The sequence below is a fragment of the Dromiciops gliroides genome, chromosome 5, assembly GCF_019393635.1.
Source record: "Dromiciops gliroides isolate mDroGli1 chromosome 5, mDroGli1.pri, whole genome shotgun sequence".
NCBI classification, from domain to species: domain Eukaryota; kingdom Metazoa; phylum Chordata; class Mammalia; order Microbiotheria; family Microbiotheriidae; genus Dromiciops; species Dromiciops gliroides.
The window spans coordinates 148872806-148886859 of record NC_057865.1 but is presented as its reverse complement, the minus strand read 5'-3'; the positions used below and the strand labels follow the sequence as shown (position 1 = coordinate 148886859).

Here is a 14054-nt window from a genome sequence, read left to right as displayed (position 1 = left end):
AGGTGTGTGAGTGTCAAGGATCTCAGAAAAACCAAGGAAGAAGGAAATTCCAGGTAAAGAAGCCTAAACCAGTGTTCTGGACTCTGGACCTCACAGTAGGTAATGGGCAAGAAGTAGATTCCAGAAAGAGGCCCAAGAACAGAATCCCAGGATCCAAAACAAATCCAGTTAAGGGACACAACTGCACTCTGATCACATATCCAGAGACAAAAGGTAAATGTCCTCTACCTTGACTTTGAACAGCATGATGGTGTGGATAAATAAAAGCTGGCAAGAAGTCACAAAGAGGAAAATCTTTGGTGTTCTAATGATACTGAAAGCAGCATGTGCTTTGTATGTCACTGTAAGATCACAGGCAGGTACAAAACTGAAGAGTGAGTACCAGAACCCACTAAATTATAAAAGCCATAAATTCTGATTTCTTAAATGAGACAAAGAGATGTTCATACAGGTCATTATTGTTCATAAATCTCATGAATTTTCATGGAAGACAACAGGAAGATTTGGTAGCTACCAATAGTTTATATCTTGCACTACAGAAAAATCAAGTGTTACCTAAAGTTTGGTCAAATAAGTTGGTACTGAAGGTGTCTTATATATCAATGAAATGGTAAACTCTTTATGCACAACTGTATTCAGTGTATATATTCAGGCCTCAGGATACAGCAAGGACAGTGACTAGAGTACTAAAATTCTATTGTTGACAAGGTTCATAATTTGGGTAAAGATTAAACTAGATTACGAATTCTAGGATCCCTTCTTACTCTGCAATTCTCTGATTCTTTTTGGCTATATTACTCATTAACAATCCTTAAAAGAGTCACCCAGAAGCTTTTGGTAAATATCAGAAACAAATATATAAAAAAGACACTTTGAAAACCTTATGAGAAAATACTTTTATAATTAAAAAAAAGAAAACCTTATGAAAAAGACATGTCATAGTGGATAGCGATCATAAGAAATAGGACAATCTCCCTTCAAGTCTCGTTTCTGACTGTGAGACCCTGGTTAAGTCATTTAATTTCTAAATACCACAGGTAATTCCTTTAAGACCCCAAATTGCAGACCAATTATTGTGTTGCACTTTTAAAAGAAACTTCACCAGGATTTCCCTGCATTGATGAAAACAGAACTGGACCAAACTGAATGGAATGTTTTGCTGGGTCAGAGTATACTGCAGACAAAAAGTGAGGCAGGCATACTGACTGAATAGCATGTGATAGTCACTTAATAGATGTCTGCTGAATGAATGAAAGGAATGAAAAACAACTAAAGTCTCAGTAAGACCCCCAAATCAGGAAAAGTCCTACCTATGATAAAAAATTGTCATTGATAATAAAAAAGCAGAAAGCTGAATTCTGCTATCTACAACACATTCTCCAGGGATACCATTGGACAAAGAAATGGAGAGAATGAAAGGCCTATGCAGCTACTGTATGTGAATGCATGTAGGGAAAGTATAAACATGGGGGAGGAGGGGGAGAATTCACTATTTGACAAATATATGAGAAAACAGCACAAGAGATTCACACAAATTAGGTTCACATACCATAGCTCAAGATAAGCTCCAAATGGGCATATGACCTATTTGGCTTCCGGGTTTTTTTGTTTTTTTAATCACATCATAACAAATTAAAGGAACAAGAAATTACCTTTAAGAAAATACCTTTTGGATCTATGCAAAGAGGAAGAGTTCATAACTAGTCAAATGATAGAGATAAAATGGACAATTTTGATCACATAAAATTTAAGTTTTTGCACAAACAAATCTAACATACTAAAAATTTGAAGAGAAACAGGTAGCTGGGGGGAAAATCTGTGCCACAAGTTTCTCTGATAAAGGTTTAATTTCCAAGATAAGAAATTATTCACATTTATACTTGTTACTTGAAAAATAAAAATATGTAGACATCTCTAGGGCAGGGTGGAGGGCAGGAGAAGAAAAAGGGAAAAAATTTACACAAAACTTTATTATATATTTAAAAGGAATAGCAAGTTGTACATAATAGATTTGCAGTTTTGTAGGCTTGCATTTAAGTATGATTCTTTTTTATTATACTATGCTATAGAAATGCTTGTTTTATCTCATAAATAAATAGACGAATGAATGAATGAATAAATAAATGGATAGATAAAGAAGTAAATAAATGAATGAATAAATAAATGGGTAGATAAGTTAAATAGATAAATAAATGAATAGATGAATGAATGAGTGAATGAATAAATATATGAATAAATAAATGAGCGTGATTAAATAATATAATTAATAACATCATAAACTAAAAAAGATAAATAGCATTCAAAAGAAACGCTATGAAGATATTAAAATACTTAAACAATACCTCACAGGATAGCCCAGTTTTCTCAGCAGTTTTTGTCACACAGTGAATTCTTCCCCTAGTGTTTGCATTTTCCCCATATGAGTTCACATACAGCAGCTGCATAGGTCATTCGTTTTCTCCACTTTGTGGAGAATTATGCTATCTTCAGTTTGAAGGTTCCCCTTGATCTCACAGACTGCAATCTATCCATGCCTGTCCCATCCTGTGTAAAATCTTGTCCATGTTTTCCCATAAGTTCACTATAGGGAGTCCACCCAACATGCTGAAGGCCTTCCTTGCTTTCTCCTGCCATTTCAAGGTGACTTTAGGAGTACCCTGGCAGTCCACCTGCCATTCCTTTCCCTCATTCCCTGATCGGCCCATATATCACATTTATTCCCTTGATAATACCTTTTACTACTTTATTTATCCCAAGTTCCTTGCTGCTTAATATGCTGAAGCTTGTTCATGCCCACCTTATATCTCTCCATCGCCCACTGCGTGATGATCACTTTTTTATCTGCAACTGGAAAAAAGTATAAAATCACGCTAAATAGGCTCACAATAAAATTATGATTACTCTAGAACATCACTGCAACAAGACCAATCTTCCCTATTTGATTCTTTGTCTTCCTCATAACAGTGGCTATTCTAGGCTCTTTCTTCTCTCGTCAAGCCACCCAAACCATCTCCTCCCTTTCAGCTGAGGATGTCATTCTTCACAAATCTGATGGTCTTTTCTCAGTCCTCATCTGTCTTAACTTCTCTGAGCACAGCTATGGCAAGGCTGATCACCTTTTCTCCCGAATACTCTCTCCTTGCTAGGTTTTCTTGTCTATTTTTTTTTAGTTCTCCTTCCACCCTTCTGATTACTCCTCTGTCTTTTATGCCAGCTCTTTATCCATGCCACATCCCCTAACTGTGAGTGTACCCCGAGGCTCTGTCCTGGCCTCTCTTCCCTTGGCTCTATATACCCTCACTTAATCATCTCAATAGCTTCTGTAGGGTCAATTATCATCTTTCTGCAGATGATTTCAAGTTCTGGATATCTAGAACTATTCACTCTACGGGGTTCCAATCACATATGACCAGACCTATTGGACATTTCAAACTATACATTTCATATATTCCTGTCAAATTGAATTATTTCATGCTTTCATTCATTCGATTTTATAATTCCATATATTCATGTCAAATTCTGTCCAAAACAGAACTCATTGTTTTGAGTGGTGACATATGTCCCTCAACCAGCTTACATTCTAATTTTTCTAGAACTCCAAAAAAGGGATAGTTCAGCCAATAATGGCTAAAAACATAAATTAAGTACTATTAATAGCTAGCCCTCAACTAAAAGGTCAGGGATTACCTAAAAGTTACTTTATTAAGAAAGACTGCGTATCACTCATTTGACCATACTGCATAAGGATAGCAATGATGTTATTAACTACCATATTTGAAAACTGAGGAAAAAATGATTATCTGAAAGAACACAAGAGTAGAGAGAAAAATACTTAGGTTATAAATCTTCACTCTGTGATAAAAATGTATAACCTCAGACAAGTCACTTAAAAGCCATGACTTCAGTCTCCTCAACCAGCAAAATTCACAAACTAGGTTTGCTTAAACATGTTTCCTAAGTGAACAATTTAAGAAAAGTTGTTTGCTTTCATTAATATCAATTTAGGCAAAAAGGTGCATGTAAGCACAAAAGGGTTGGTAGTCTTTACTTCTGTGTGTCAATCTTCTCCACAGCCTTACTAGTCATCTTCCAACCTAGGAAAATCTTCTGCCCTGGGGACCCCATCTCCAAATTGGTAACTGCCTCCCCTGGCTATTTCCTCCTTAGCCACACTAAGTACCTTGTCCCCCACTCTATTCATCTACCCTCCAGCCAGGAGGTACCCTCCTTTATCTCCCCTTCCCCCAGTTCTGTCATTGTTCTTGGGTGGGGTATGTCCATGTATTTCCAGGCAGGTCTATCCCCCATCCCACTAACTTTCTAAACCAAAGTGCCTCTAGATGGTCACCATTCCTTTCTGTGGGTTGTCTTCCACTGAAGAATGCAAACTTCAGGAATTGTCTTTAATATCTGTATTTATACCCCCTAGGAACAGGGCAGCTAGATAGCACAGTGGACAGAAGGAGTCCAGAAATCTCTTCCTAAGTTCAAATCTGACCTCAGACACTAGCTGTATGACTCTGTTTGCCTCAGTTTCCTCATATATATATATATATATATATATATATATATATATATATATGATGAGCTGGAGAAAGAAATGACAAACCACTCCAGTATCTTTGCTAAGAAAACCCCAAATGGGGTCTTGAATAATTGGACATGACTGAAAAAATATTGAACAACAGGAACAACAACAACAACAACAAGCCCTTAATAAATGCTTATTCATTCAGCAAAAACCTTTAACAAAAAAATTTGAATTCCAAAACAACTTGGAATCAGGATTGTGAAGCTATATTTTCAGTGAAATGGGCACTCACTCCACTAGTACAAACCCAACCTTATGCATGCCTTTTTTTACCTTTTATGAGAATTTTTTATTTTATTTTATTAAATGTCATTTGGGGCTCAGTGCCATTTCTCCTAAGATATATTGATGACTGAAGCCTATCTCCTGTTAATATTAACTTTACCTGTCTAAAATTTGATTCCTAAAATAATAGTATTAGAGGAAGATTTATATAAATATTGAATATATACATATACATATACATATATTCCTGAGATAAGACATAAAAAGGAAGTTTGAACTTCTCAAAGTAATTTAGCTTGTGTTATTTGTGGATGGATCCTCCTGGCTCTGACCCCTTTGGTTAATCTTAATGGCATTGGAAAAAATATGAGATAATGATTCTGTTTGACAAGGCCTGTTTGACCACCATAAAGATTATTGTATGTTTAAAAAATTATTCTGTCTTTCTGACATAAAAAATTATTTTTCTGTCTCTCTGACATATTTTTTCTCTATTTAGGTCCAAACCTAATATTGGCTCACAGTTAATATTTTGAGCTTTGAATCTGTGCTTTAAGCATAATAAAACCTAGGTTTTGACCTCTACAATTTCTGCATTGTGATTCTGCTTCTTGAGTTCACATGAACTCAGTGAGAAATATTTTTTCCAATAACAGACCTCATAAGTCTTCCCTATGGGTTCCACCCAATACATTGGAAACCTTCATCTAGGTCCTTTAATATTTCTTGGATATTAGTGCAGCAAATAAGCTAGATGTTTTAACTCATTCTTACTAGATGGCTAAGCTGTCTTTACCCAATTTTTGTCATACATTTCCTGGTATCCAAAGTGTAAGCAGAGGATGGTCAGGGATTAGTTCTCAAACAGACATGAGGCCAGAAAGACTGTCTAAAGGACTAACTCAAGACAAAGTAGTATATTACCATTATAGGTTTAAAGTATATATATAAGGTAAGACCAGTACTTATAATTCTCATTTCACATTCAGCATAGTATATATAAATTATTCATTGCAGAAAGATTAGAAAATTAATCATTCCGCTGTTGATATTCATATTCCCAAGATTATTTCATTAAGGTCCTTCTGCCTTATCAGAAATGTTTAACACATAAAAGTCATGATAATCCATCAGTTGGGGAATGGCTGAACAAATAATGGAATACTACTGTGCTGTAAGAAATGAAGAAAGGAATGGCTTTAGAGAAACCTGGGAAAATTTGTATGAACTGATGCAGAGTGAAGTGAGCAGAACAATAAGGACAATTTATATCTTAATCACATTGTAAAGACAACTCTGGAAGGCTTAAGAACTCTAACCACATAGCTACTAACAAAGAGGGCATGCATAGATTCAAAATGCAAAATGAGAAAGACATTTTCTGAAATGGCCAATTCAGGAATTTATTTTGCTTAACCATGCATATGTTACAAGGGTTTTATTTTCCTTTTTTCTTTTTCAATGGTGGGAAATGGTTGGGAGGGGAAAAAAAATTGTGAAAAATAAAATTGGGGGGCAGGGCAGCTAGGTGGTACAGTGGATAAAGCACCAGCCCTGGATTCAGGAGGACCTGAGTTCAAATCTGGCCTCAGACACTTGACACTTACTAGCTATGTGACTCTGGGAAAGTCACTTAAACCTCATTGCCCTGCAAAAAAAAAATCATAATAATAAATAAAATAAAAAAAAAATTTTAAAACAAATTTAAAGTAATTATGTAAAGCTATAGACTTCCAAAGGTTTTTTTTTTTTCCTATCTAATAAGGCCACTTGGACCCAATCTCCCCCCAAGAAAGTGAGGCAGAGGTAACAAAACTTTGTTGCTAGATAAAACATAACACAATTATGGAACCATGGAATTATAGAATCTTATCATTGTCAAGGACTTTAGAAGTAATACACTTAATCACCTCTTGTCTGAACTATTACAAAAGGCTCCTGTTATTGGTCTTCCTACATCTAGTCTCTCCCTTCACCAATCCATCCTCCAAACAAATACTCAGTTTATATGCCTAAAGAACAGATCAAACTGAGTCAGTCCCTGACTCACAAAGACTCAGTGGATTCCCAAAGGATAGAATACAAACTATTGGATCTGCCATTTTAAAACCTTCATGGTCTGACTCTAGACTATTGGTTCAGATTCATTACAAATTAGTCTCCTTAACACTCTATGCTCCAGGCAAAATGTCCTGCTCGAGGTTCCTCATACTTCCCACCTCCATATTTTGAAACAAACCTTCACTCATGTATGGAATGCTTTTCCTTCTCACCTCCACCACTTGGGAGCCATAGTTACCTTCAAAACTTAGCTCAAGGGGCAGCTAGGTGGCACAGTGGATAAAGCACTGGCCCTGGATTCAGGAGGACCCGAGTTCAAATCCTGCCTCAGACACTTGACACTTACTAGCTGTGTGACCCTGGGCAAGTCACTTAACCCTCATTGCCCTGCTCCCCCCCAAAAAAAAACTTAGTTCAAGTACCAACTTCTTTCAGGATGGCTTTCCTGATTCCCTTTTAAGAAATTAGTAAGCTCTCCCCAAGCACATTTATTTGGTGTATATCCTGTATTTACTTATCTGTGAAAATGCTATATTCTCAGTTGGACAACAAGCCCCTACTGTGTGCTAAGCACTGTGCTAAATTCTGGGGATTTTTTAAAGAAGGTAAAAACAATCTTTGATTAGAAGAAGTATAAATTTTCCTCTCAGGACCATAAAAACTCTTTGAAGATAGGAATTATCTCATTCCTGTATTTATGCCCCAAGCAATTTCTGGCTCACAGTAGGTGCTTAATAAATGCTCCTTTTCCTACAATATCCCTGGCTGAAATCTGTTTTCCTGTAACTTCTAACCATAAAATTTAGTTCATTGTTGACAAGAGATTGAATTGAGAGAGTGAGGAGTGGAGGATAAGTTGTAGGAAAATTTGGAAGGATGGGGTGGGGAGAGTTAGAGAGAAAGATGAGTTTCATTCTGGACCTGCTTTGTGTAAAATGTCTACTAGAAATCCAGTTCAAGATGTCTGAAAAGCAGTTGGAGATTCAAGAAAGAAGTCCAGCAAAGAGATTAGGACTAGATAAGTAGATTTGAGAATCATCAGTATAAAGATGATAATTAAATCCAAAGAATCTGATGAGATAGATCACCAAGGAGTATGGAGAGAGAAGGAACTTTAAACTAGGTAGGAGAATCAGAAAAAAATAGTGCCACAAAAAAGTGATCTACAGTGTCAAAAGCTGCAGAGAGGTAAAGAAGCATAAAGACTGAAAAAAGCCATTGTGTTTGGAATTAGATCATCACTGATAACTTCAGAGAGAGCAGCTAAGGTCAGAAACCAGAGAATAAATAACAAGTTAAGAAGAAAATTAGAAGAGGGCCTTCTCAAGGAGTTTAACCCGAACGGCAGAAAAGATAGAGGACAATAGTTAGCAGGGATGGAAGGATCTAGTGAGGATTTTATGAGAACAAAGGAAAGAAATATTTGTAGGCAGAAGGGGAGGAGACAGGGAGAGAATGGAGATAACTAAGAGAGTGAGGATGACAGAGGAACAATCTGCTGGGGGAAACAGAATGGAATGGGATGACTTATGCAGGTGGAGAAGTTTTCCCGAGCATAAAGTAAAGCCTCCTTTTTTGTGCAAGACAGGAGTCAAGGAAACAGAAGTAAAGAAGGAGATAGTAACACATGATAGAATAAGATGGGTGGTGGCAGTGCCAAAAGAGAGAAGGAGAATAATACAAGACAAGTTATAAAGATATAAACGACAGGCCTTTTCAGCAGACTGGATATAAGAGGGGAGAGTGAGGGGTCAAGGATGGCATCGATGTTGTAAGCCCGGGTGACTCAGAGGATGGTGGTACTCTCAACACTAATAGAGACACTAGGAAGAGCGAAGAGCATGGGGAAATAGAAAATAATGAGTTCAGGTTTAGACTGTTTAAGATATGTACAGGTCATCCAATTCAAGATGTCTAAGTGACAGAGATGAAAGCCTGGAAGTCAGGAAAGAAGCTGGACAAATAGATCTAAGAGTACTTTATAAAGCCATGAGAGCTAATGATATCACTAAGTGAAATAGTATAGAACACTCTCACTTTGTTAAAAATGATGATTGCTGGGGGCAGCTAGGTGGCGCAGTGGATAGAGCACCAGCCCTGGAGTCAGGAGTACCTGAGTTCAAATCCGGCCTCAGACACTTAATACTTACTGGCTGCGTGACCCTGGGCAAGTCACTTAACCCCAATTGCCTAACGAAAAAAAAAAATGATGATTGCTATGGGGCAGCTAGGTGGCGCAGTGGATAAGGCACTGGCCCTGGATTCAGGAGTACCTGAGTTCAAATCCAGCCTCAGACACTTGACACTTACTAGCTGTGTGACCCTGGGCAAGTCTCTTAACCGCGATTGCCTCACCCAAAAAAAAAAAAGTAATTACATGGGGCAGCTAGGTGGCACAGTGCATAAAGCACCAGCCCTGGATTCAGGAGGACCTGAGTTCAAATTTGACCTCAGACACTTGATACTTACTAGCTATGTGACTCTAGGCAAGTCACTTAATCCTCACTGCCTGCCCCCCCAAAAAAAGTAATCACATAGAATGCAAATTTTAGGCTGAATTGTACTGGCCCATGAACACTTAAGATATAATTAGGGGGCAGCTAGGTGGTGCAGTGGATAAAGCACTGGCCTTGGATTCAGGAGGATCTGAGTTCAAATCCAGCCTCAGACACTTGACACTTAACTAGCTATGTGACCCTGTGCAAGTCACTTAACCCCCACTGCCCTGCAAAAAAAAAAAAAAAAAGATATAACTATAGGCAAATAGATCTGAGTGTGGAGATGAGGACGGATAATTAAAGGGAGAATGTCCCTTAGGAGATATGTACATATGTACAGACAATATGATACATAACACAGTAGCATTACATCACTCAAGATACTTCATTTCTAAATCATTTTGATGATTTAATACAGTAACTATATTTTCAACATAGAATATGACAGATTATAAAGTTTAAACATAAAAATCTAGGAAAACAATAAAAATGTTAAAAAAACCTATTATGCTATGACTAATGCAGAAATGTTTAATGTAATTGTACATATATAACCTATGTCAGATTATTTGCTGTCTTGGGGAGGGGGGAGGAAGGGGAGAGAGGGAGAAAAATTTGAAACTAGAAATCTTATAAAAACAAATGTTGAAAACTATCTCTACATGTAACTGGAAAATAATAAAATACTTTTATGGAAAAAACCCTATAATGCTAGCTCATTTCTGGTACAAAGAATTCAAAATTGAGGAGATGCCCAATCAATTGGGGAATGGCTGAACAAATTGTGGGACGTGATTATGACGAAATACTATTGTACTATAAGAAATGATGGGGGCAGCTAGGTGGTGCAGTGGATAAGGCACTGGCCCTGGAGTCAGGAATACCTGAGTTCAAATCCAGCTTCAGACACTTAACACTTACTAGCTGTGTGACCCTGGGCAAGTCACTTAACCCCAATTGCCTCACTAAAAAAAAGAAAAGAAATGATGAGCAGAATGCTCTCAGAAAAACCTGGAGAGATTTACGTGAGCTGACGCAAAGTGAAATGTACTGTATACAAAGTAACAGCAATATTGTAAGAGGATCAGCTGTGAATGACTTTGCTATTCTCAGCAATACAATGATCCAAGACAACTCTGAACTTATGATAAAAAAAAGTGATCCATCTCCAAAGAAAGAACTGATGGTGTCTAAATACAGATTGAAGCATAATTTTTTTTAGTTTATTTTTCTTAAGGTTTTTTTTTTGTCTGTTTTCTTTCACAACCTGACTACTATGGAGATGTTTTGCATGACTACACATGTATAACTTATAATGAATAGCTTGCCTTCTTAAGGAGGGGGAGAGAGAATTTAGAGCATAAAGCTTTAAAAATAGACAATAAAAATTGTTTTTATGTGTAATTGAGGAAAAATAAAATTCTAAATAAATAAATGGAAAAAATCTATTATGCTAAATCGCAATGCCTACATCATTTAAGAAGAAGAAAAACAGTACAACTTTAAGTATGTTAAACCTATTTTCATCTTTTTATATCTTAATTCCTATATAATAAACAATATAGCATTTATAACACCTGGTGGCTTTGTTGCTAGATCTTCTCTAGTAAATTATTATTTCTAATTTTGTCAAACTTCCAGTTTGTCTGTTAAAGGCATGACTACAAACTGAAATTCAGTTCCATTTTGACTTCATTTGGCACATTTTAAAAACCCTATTATGCCAAGTAAGTGTTAAGTGTCTGAGGCTGGATTTGAACTCAGGTACTCCTGACTCCGGGCCAGTGCTCTATCCACTGCGCCACCTAGCTGCCCCCATACTTGATTTTGAAGATGATAGGGAGCTGCTGGAATTTATTGAGTAAGAGGGTGATATGATCAGACCAGTGTTATAGGAAGATCAATTTGTTAAGTGGAAGATAAATTGTAGTGGGGAGAGAATTGAGGTTCTTAGAATAGTCCAGGCATGAGGTAATATGCCAAGATGGCATATTAGGGGCAGCCACCCAACTGAACTCTGCCAACATTCCCCTCCAAACAACTTTAAAATAACTCAAATCAAATTTTGAAATGGCAGAGTCAACAAAAGGTGAGACATTTTTCTGGACTAAGAAAACTTAAGAAGTTGGCTGGAAAAATCTGTAACACGAGGGTGGAGGCCTGTCTAGAGCCCACACATGCTGTGGCTATAACCAGAGCAGTAGCTTCAGGAACTCTCAGCCCAGAGACAATAAGGGGATCCAACAATGGTCAGAAAGATATTACAACGGACCCTTTCCTGGCACTGGGTATATCTGGTGCTGTTGGCAATTCTATTGCCCATATGTAGTTCCAGGCTGCAGTTTCAGTTCAGAGAGAAACACTGGTGGTCAGTTACAAGGGCTCAGGGGTCCCCAGTCACAGTTCCAAAACAAATAGTAGTGTCAGTGCTTTGAGGCTGCTGGGAACCAGGGGGCCTCCCTAGGTAAAGACCAGAGCTCAGACCAGGAGGCCAATGACCATATTTCTCCTAGGATTATGCCACCTTGGAAGCACCAAATATTTGCAGAACCCTAGAATCACCTCTGAAAAGAGCAGCATGAAAAATCCTGAAGCTTGGGATAGTGCCTCCACACTCCTAGTGAAGCAGAGCCCAACTTTAACATAAAATTCAAAGAAACAGGCTGAAAAAATGAGCAAACAACAACAACAAAATCTGACCATAAAAAGTTATTAAAGTGGCAGGGAAGACAAAGACATAAACTCAGAAGAAGACAACTCTCTTCTCTCTAGCTTTTTGTGATACTGTTCTCTCTCCTCTTAACCTGACAGTTCCTTCTCATTCTCCTTTGCAGGGTCTTCATCCAGGTCATTCCTCTAACTGTGGGTTTGGTCCTAGATTTTCTTTTGTTTCTCTCTCTAAATTATTTCATTTGGTGATCTTATCAACTTGCATGAATTTAATCATCATCTCTAAGCTGATGATTCTCATATGTACTTATCCAGCCTAAACCTCTTTGCTGACCTTGGATCTCACATCTCCAATTGTCTACTGACTATCTTAAACTAGGACATCTTAATATGAACACATCTAAAACTGAACTCATTATCTTCCCCCCACCCCAAACCTTCTCCTTTTCCTAACATTCCTACTACTGTTGAGAACACCATCATTCTCCCAGTCACCAAACTCAAAGCCTCCACATCATCCTTGACTCCTTCCTCACTCTCTCTTACCTTCCATATCTAATCTGTTGCCAAGGCTTGTCATTTCTACCTTTGTAACATTTCTCATGTGTCCCATTCTCTCCTCTAACACTACTACCACCCAAGTACAGGCCCTCATTACCTCATGCCTGGACTATTCTAAGAACCTCAATTCTCTCCCCACTACAATTTATCTTCCACTTAACAAATTGATCTTCCTATAACACTAGTCTGATCATATCACCCTCTTACTCAATAAATTCCAGCAGCTCCCTATCATCTTCAAAATCAAGTATAGGGGCAGCTAGGTGGCGCAGTGGATAGAGCACTGGCCCGGAGTCAGGAGGACCTGAGTTCAAATCCAGCCTCAGACACTTAACACTAGCTGTGTGACCCTGGGCAAGTCACTTAACCCGAATTGCCTCACCAAAAAAAACAAAACAAAAAACAAAAAAAAACCCAACAAAATCAAGTATAAAATCTCACTTAGTGTTTAAAGTCCTTTACAATCTGGCCTGCATTCTCCCACTCCCACCTCTCCACTCCTCTTATACTGCACAACCCCTCATACCATGTATTCTATAATCTACTGATACTGTCAACCCTGGCCTTGTTACTGTTTCTTGCACAACATACTCCATGTCCCAACTGTAGTCATTTTCATTGAATATCTACCATATCTGGAATTCTCTCCCTCTTCATCTACAACTCCTGGCTTCCCTGAAGTCTCAGCTAAAATCTCACCCTCTTCAAGAAAGCTTTCATAATATCCCTTAATGCTAGTGCCTTGGTTTGGCAGATAATCTCCAATTTATCCTTTATCTTATGTGAACACAGTTGTTTGTGTGTTATCTCTGGCATTAAACAGTGAGGTCCAAGAGGTCAGGCACTGTTTGGGGGGGGGTTGCCTTTTTATGTATCTATAGAGCTTAGCACGGTGCCTGGCATACAGTTGGTACCTCATAAATGTTTGTTGACTGACTGGAAAATAGCTAGCAGGGCATTTTGAGAGGAACATAGAGGAGTAATATTTAAAAGGGGCAGCTAGTTGGATAAAGCACTGGTTCTGAATTCAGGAGGACCTGAGTTCAAATCCAGCCTCAGACACTTGACACTTACTAGCTGTGTGACCCTGGGAAAGCCACTTAACCCCAATTGCCTCACAAAAAAAAAAAAAAAGATGATTAAAAAGGTAGATGGGATAAAATTGGGAAGGGATTTAAATGTCACATTGAGAAATTTGTAATTTACCCTATAAGTAACAGGGAATCTCACACACACACACAAATATTAATAGAAGAGTAATGTGGTCAAACCTACAGTTGAGGAATATCAATTTGGCATCTTTGTATAGTATGGATTAGAGAAGGAAGCACTCGTAAGGGACCAAGCAGGAGGTTTATTTGAACAGTCCAGGAAAGAGTACTTGAGGGCCATAACTAGGGCAAAAGTTATGAGAGTGGAGAAAAAGGGAGAAATTCAAGAGATGAAGT

The 14054-nt window shown here is 37.8% G+C and overlaps 1 protein-coding gene across 6 annotated transcripts in view; it reads right to left on the bottom strand.

Annotated features, from left to right (window-relative positions):
• The window catches only part of NAPEPLD (N-acyl phosphatidylethanolamine phospholipase D), a 70650-nt gene that overhangs the window by 40276 nt on the left and 16320 nt on the right, over window positions 1–14054 (bottom strand). Inside the window, exon 1 of one of the 6 annotated variants that reach the window (XM_043968847.1) lies at window positions 2798–2829. The exons of the other annotated variants lie outside the window; for them this stretch is intronic. The gene's annotated coding sequence lies outside the window, so the exon portion shown is untranslated. Of the gene's footprint in view, window positions 1–2797; window positions 2830–14054 lie in introns of those variants that run through there. 6 annotated transcript variants of the gene reach the window in all.